This window comes from Sceloporus undulatus, chromosome 2 (genome assembly GCF_019175285.1).
Source record: "Sceloporus undulatus isolate JIND9_A2432 ecotype Alabama chromosome 2, SceUnd_v1.1, whole genome shotgun sequence".
In the NCBI taxonomy this organism is placed as follows: domain Eukaryota; kingdom Metazoa; phylum Chordata; class Lepidosauria; order Squamata; family Phrynosomatidae; genus Sceloporus; species Sceloporus undulatus.
In genome coordinates, this window is record NC_056523.1 from 21508523 (window position 1) to 21513857 (window position 5335).

At 43.4% G+C, this 5335-nt stretch overlaps 1 protein-coding gene across 3 annotated transcripts in view; it reads right to left on the reverse strand.

The window, feature by feature from the left end:
• Positions 1 to 1191, reverse strand: part of LOC121923993 (zinc finger protein 883-like) — a 14612-nt gene extending 13421 nt beyond the window's left edge. Inside the window, exons 1-2 of one of the 3 annotated variants that reach the window (XM_042455022.1) lie at positions 1080 to 1128; positions 283 to 404 (exon numbers count right to left, since the gene is read on the reverse strand). The gene's annotated coding sequence lies outside the window, so the exon portion shown is untranslated. Of the gene's footprint in view, positions 1 to 282; positions 405 to 1079 lie in introns of all 3 variants that reach the window. The other 2 variants (XM_042455017.1, XM_042455019.1) reach the window with 2 other exon arrangements.
• Between the last annotated feature and the right edge of the window lie 4144 nt (positions 1192 to 5335).

Genomic DNA, 5335 nt, shown 5'->3' on the forward strand with positions numbered 1-5335 from the left:
CACGAAATCCAAAATGCTTCTGGTCCCAAGCATGAAATTCGAAATGCTTTTGGTCCCAAGCACGAAATCCAAAATGCTTCTGGTCCCAAGCATGAAATTCGAAATGCCTCTGGTCTCAAGTATGAAATCCCAAAACTCTTCTGGTCCCAAGCATTTTGGGTAAGGGAGGTGCAGCCTATTTTTGGCCAGTGGGAGGCCTACATAGGGAGGCCTAGTGTCTCAGGGTCTGAAAAACAACTGGTGGGGGGGGGGGAATGGGGATCAAGTTTTAACATTGTAAACCTTAAATGATGAATTTTAAATGTGGATTGTTTCCATGTTTCCACGTCTTTGTTTGTTCTTTGGGACTGATGTGTGTGTTTTAGCTGATGTTGTTGGGTTTGGGGTCTGTTGTTGTTCCCTGCCTGGATCCATGAGGAGAGGAGGGAAATAAATAAACAATTATTTTTAGAACCATGAGGAGAGAAGGGCAATAAATAAATAAATATTTAATGAATAATCAATAAATTAGTACTTAATATTTAATAAATAATAAATAAATATTTAATAAATAATAATTAAATAATTGATTGATTAATAATTTAATGAATAATCAATAAATATTTGATCCATGAAGAGATGAGAGTCAGAAATAAATTATTATTATAAATAATTATTAGACCCACGAGGAGAGGAGGGTAATAAATAAATAAATAAATACTACTACTACTAATAATAATATTATTGTCAAAATGGCGATGGGGTGACCCCCGCCATCTTCAGAGGGAAAGAAAGGGCATTTCCTATTGACCGCAGCCACCATGTTACATAATGTTTTGGGACTTTGTGCCCAGTGAGGGAGCATAAGTGGGAGCACTTTTTAGGATCTTCCACAAGATCCAAATGATCAACAACAGTTGACACCTCTTCTGGAAGGGAAATTCCTCCCTGATTCAGGCCCGCCCGGGAGGGTCACAAAAGGGCTACTTTCTTCTTCTCCTCCTCCTCCTCCTTGTCCCCCTTCCTTCCTTCCTTCATTCCTTCCCCCATGATCCCAGCCCTGGGCCTCCCTTGCTCCCTCCTCCCCTGCTTCCACTCACGGGGCCCGGTCTCGGTGGGGAGAGAGATCCCGAGGAGTGGAAGGGATCCACTCTGGGCGGTGCAGTTCCCGCTCGGGTCGGCCTCCACAGGAAGCGAGGCTCAAGGTCTCCCTCCTCCCTCCCACGTGGTCCCAGGAAGAGCAGGAAGCGAGGGCTTCTGGGACTGGGAGGCCTCCCCCTTCCTCCTCCTGTGTCCTGAGGAGGAGAGGGAGAGGGCCAGAGGGAGGCCCAGGCCCAGGCCCAGGTCTCGAGTGGCAGAGCAGGGACCCAGGCAGGCAAGGGAGGGAGGAAGAGCCCAGGAAAGAGGGAAGGAAGGGAAGGAAAGTCAAGGAGGAAGGAAGGAAATGCAAGAAGGAGGGAAGGAAGCAGGGAGGGAAAGAAGGAAGCAAGAAAGGGGAAGGAGGGAGGAGGGAAGGGAAGGAAGGAAGGAAGAGGAAGGGGGAAGGAGGTGAAAGAGGATAAAGAAAGGTGGAAGAAGAGGAAGAAGGAGGAGGAAGATTAAAGAGGAGGGAGAAGATGAGGGAGAGGGAAGCGAAGGATAGAGAAGGAGGAAGATGAAGAGGAGGGAGGAAGAAGAGAAGGCAGGGGAAGAAGGAAAAAGGAAGGCAAGAGGGAGAATGAGATGGAAAGGAAAGGGTGGAGAAGGAAGGAGGAAATAGAGGTGGGAGGAGGAGGAATATGAACAGGGAGAAAGAGAGAAAGAAGAGGGAAAAGGAGGATGGAAGGAAATACAAGGAGGAAATATTGGAGGGAGAAGGCAGAAGAGGAAAGGGAAGGATGGAGAAGGAGGAAGAGAAGGAAGAATGAAATAGAAGGAGGAGGAAGAAGAAGAGAAGGCAGAGGAAGGATGTAGAAAGAGGAAATAAGTGGAGAAGGAAAATGATGAAGAAGGAGGAAGAAAGGGGACGATGGGGAAGAAAGAAGGAGGAAATAGAGGAAGAAGAAAGAGGAAGAACAGAGGGGAGAGGAAAGGGAAGGATGGAGGAGGAGGAAGAAAAAAGGAGAAGGAAGAGGAAGAAGAAAGCGAGATGAAGGAGAGAAGGGAAGAAAAGAGAAGAGGAGGAAGAAGGAGAGGGAGGAAGGAGGAGCAAAGAGAAGGAGGAAAAGGCTTACAGTATTTCAGAAACATGCCTAGAGCCACCTAGTTGCTGAGCAGGAGACAGGCAGAGAAGGAGGCAAGAGCCAAGGAAGGAGGGGGGAGGAAGAGGAAGTAGGAGGAAGCAGAGGAAGAGAAAGAGGAAGGATGGAAGAGGAAACAGAGATAGAAGAAGGGAAAGGAAAAGGGTGGAAGGAGATCTGGTGGCACAGTGGTTAAATGCCTGTACTGTAGCTATTCACAGCCACAAGTTTGTAATTTAATACTAGCCAGGGGCTCCAGGTTGACTCAGCCTGGCACCCTTCCATAGAATCATAGAATTGTAGAGTTGGAAGAGACCACAAGGGTCATTCAGTCCAACCCCATTCTGCCATGCAGGAACTCACAATCAAAGCATCCATGACAGATGGCCATCAAGAATTTTGATCCTGTCCTCTGGAGTATTAACTATTCCTCCTAATTTGGTGTCATCTGCAGATTTGATAAGCATGCCTTCTATTCTTTTATCCAAGTCATGATAAAGATGTTGAACAGTACTGGCCCCAGGACAGAGCCCTGTGGGACCCCACTGGTCACTTCTCTCCAGGATGAAGTGGAGCCATTGTTGAGCACCCTTTGGGTTCGTCCGCTCAACCAATTACAAATCCATGTAACAGTTACCTTGTCTAGTCCACATTTTACAAGCTTGTTTGCAAGAATGTCATGGGGAGCCCTGTCAAAAGCCTTACTGAAATCAAGATATACTATATCCACAGCATTCCCTTCATCTATCAAACTGGTAATTTCATCCCCAACCCCCAAAAAAAAAAAAGATCAGATTAGTCTGGCATGACTTGTTTCTCTGAAATCCATTTTGACTTTTTGTGATTATGGAATTGCCTTCTAGATGATCACAGACTCTCTGTTTAATTATCTGCTCCAAAATAAGTACCCAGCTTGTGGCGACAATTGGCTTACACTTTGTAAACCGCTCAGTACATTGGTAATTGGTATAGAAATTTACTTGCTATTGATACAGAAGGAGGAGGAAGAAGAAAAGACAGAAAGGTGCAGGATGGAGGAAGAGGAAGGAAAAAGTGGATGAGGAAGAGGAAGAATAGGAAGGGGTAGGAGAAAATGGGGAGAAAGAGGAAGAATAAGAAGGGGAAGGGGGAAATGGAGGATGAATGATGGAGAAGGAGAAAGTGGAGGAGGAAGAATAGGAAGAGGAAGGAGGAAATGGAGGAGGTAGAGGAAGAAGAGGAAGGGGAAAGAAGGAGAAGAGGAAGGAGAAAGTGGAGGAGGAAGAGGAAGCATAGGCAAGGGAAGGCTAGAGAAGGAGGAAGAGGAAGTCCTTGCCAGGAGAAGAGGGAGAGAGGTGTCTCGGAAGCCATATTGACTGGGTGAGGTTTTTTCCCCCAAAACCTTGGTGATATGTTCAGCTGAGGGGATGAGGCTTCAGTGAGTCTCTGGCGAGGGGCTGGCAGCCTAGCCTTTATAACTCCTGGCAGAGGCACGAGCCTAACGGCTCACGAAATTTCACACTCAAAGCTTAGAGCAAAGAGCAGATGGTGCTTTGTTTCAGGGCTACTTTTAACTGTTCTTATTTCTTGAAGGGGTTGTGTTCAGAGGATGTGAGTCAGAGATTTGCCAGGACCTCTCTGTATAGTGATACACCCAGTCTCTTGAGCTCAGTCACAGAGGTTGAGGAACAAGCCAGGCAAACTGGGGTCTTTTTATTTATAAAGTAATCAAGACAGTACAAATCAAAACACCTATCTACACATATAGACATGTGTATATACATATACAAATATATGTAAAACATTAAAATAATTAACTTGAATTATTTCTATTCCTTCCATTATGTACCTTCCAGATCAATTACAGTCATTTTATAGAGAATCCAGGATTTTCTCAAAAATAAATAAATAAAATAGAAAGAAAGAAAGAAATCTTTTTTCATATTTAATTTAGTCTCTATGCATCATGGATATTTCTTTCTAGTAATATCAGCTCTTCCTTATTTTTCTTTTATATTTTTCCTTGTTTTCATTAAAAATGAAGAAAGAAAAAAAAAACAAATAAATAAATAAAAAGAAGCACGTATATATATATATATATATGCATGTATAAATCTCTAGATTCTTCATAGATATTCAATAAATAGAAATATATATATACACGCGCGTGAGCGCGCGCACACACACACACACATATATCTTTTATTTTCCTCAAAGGTATTTCAGATTCTTGTTTAAATAAGATTACAGCCTTTCTTATTCCCATAAAGTTTGAAACAATTCCAGTCATTTTCTGTATTTTTCCTTGATGTTTCTCTTATACTAGCTGTTAGAATATCCAAATTCATGGCTTCCCTCACTTTGATTATCCACTCCTCTTCAGACGGGATTTGTCTGCTTTTCCGATATTTAGCAAACAAAATCCTCGCTGAAGTAACCATATATAATATAATACGAGAATTTTCTATTTTGGTATTTATTTTACATGTATGTCATATTTAGTAGAAAGATTAAAAGGTCAAGTGGTACATTGATTTTTAGTATTTTTGTCATTAAACTATGAATTTTCCTCCAGTATCTTTCTGTTTCCAAGCAGAAACAGCATTTCCACCATAAATGAAAGAAAGTGCCCCCTGGTTTTTGACATTTCCTGTATTGATAGTCTGCTAACAACCCCCCATTGAGCTCTCTTTATTAACTCTTCTTATCAGAGGGGTTATGGACAGGTTTTGTCATGCCCCCATTCCACCAAGTACCACTATTGTTAAGGGTTAGGCTCCGGAGCACCTCGTACCTGTATCCTCCTCGCAGCGCATCACACCAGAAGTTCTAAACGGGTCTTTTACCTCGGTGTTTAATAGGCAGTTTTTGAGGGGGAAGCTCACAGTCCTGTTTCAGTGCTTCTGTAACACTTCTAGGGATGGACAGTGAGGGAGCTGCTGCAGTCACCTGCAATACTTGTGGGATGTTAATCTTCTTGCCTAGGGATTTGGGGAACTTCACCTACACCAAGTGCAAGTTGATAGCCCTGTTGGAAGAGAAGGTCCAGTAGCTGGAGGCCCAGGTATCTACACTTCTGCATATTAGGGAGCAAGAAGTTTTCTTGGACAGAACAGTACAGACTGTCCTGGTTGGGAACACATGGAGGCAGTTTCTGG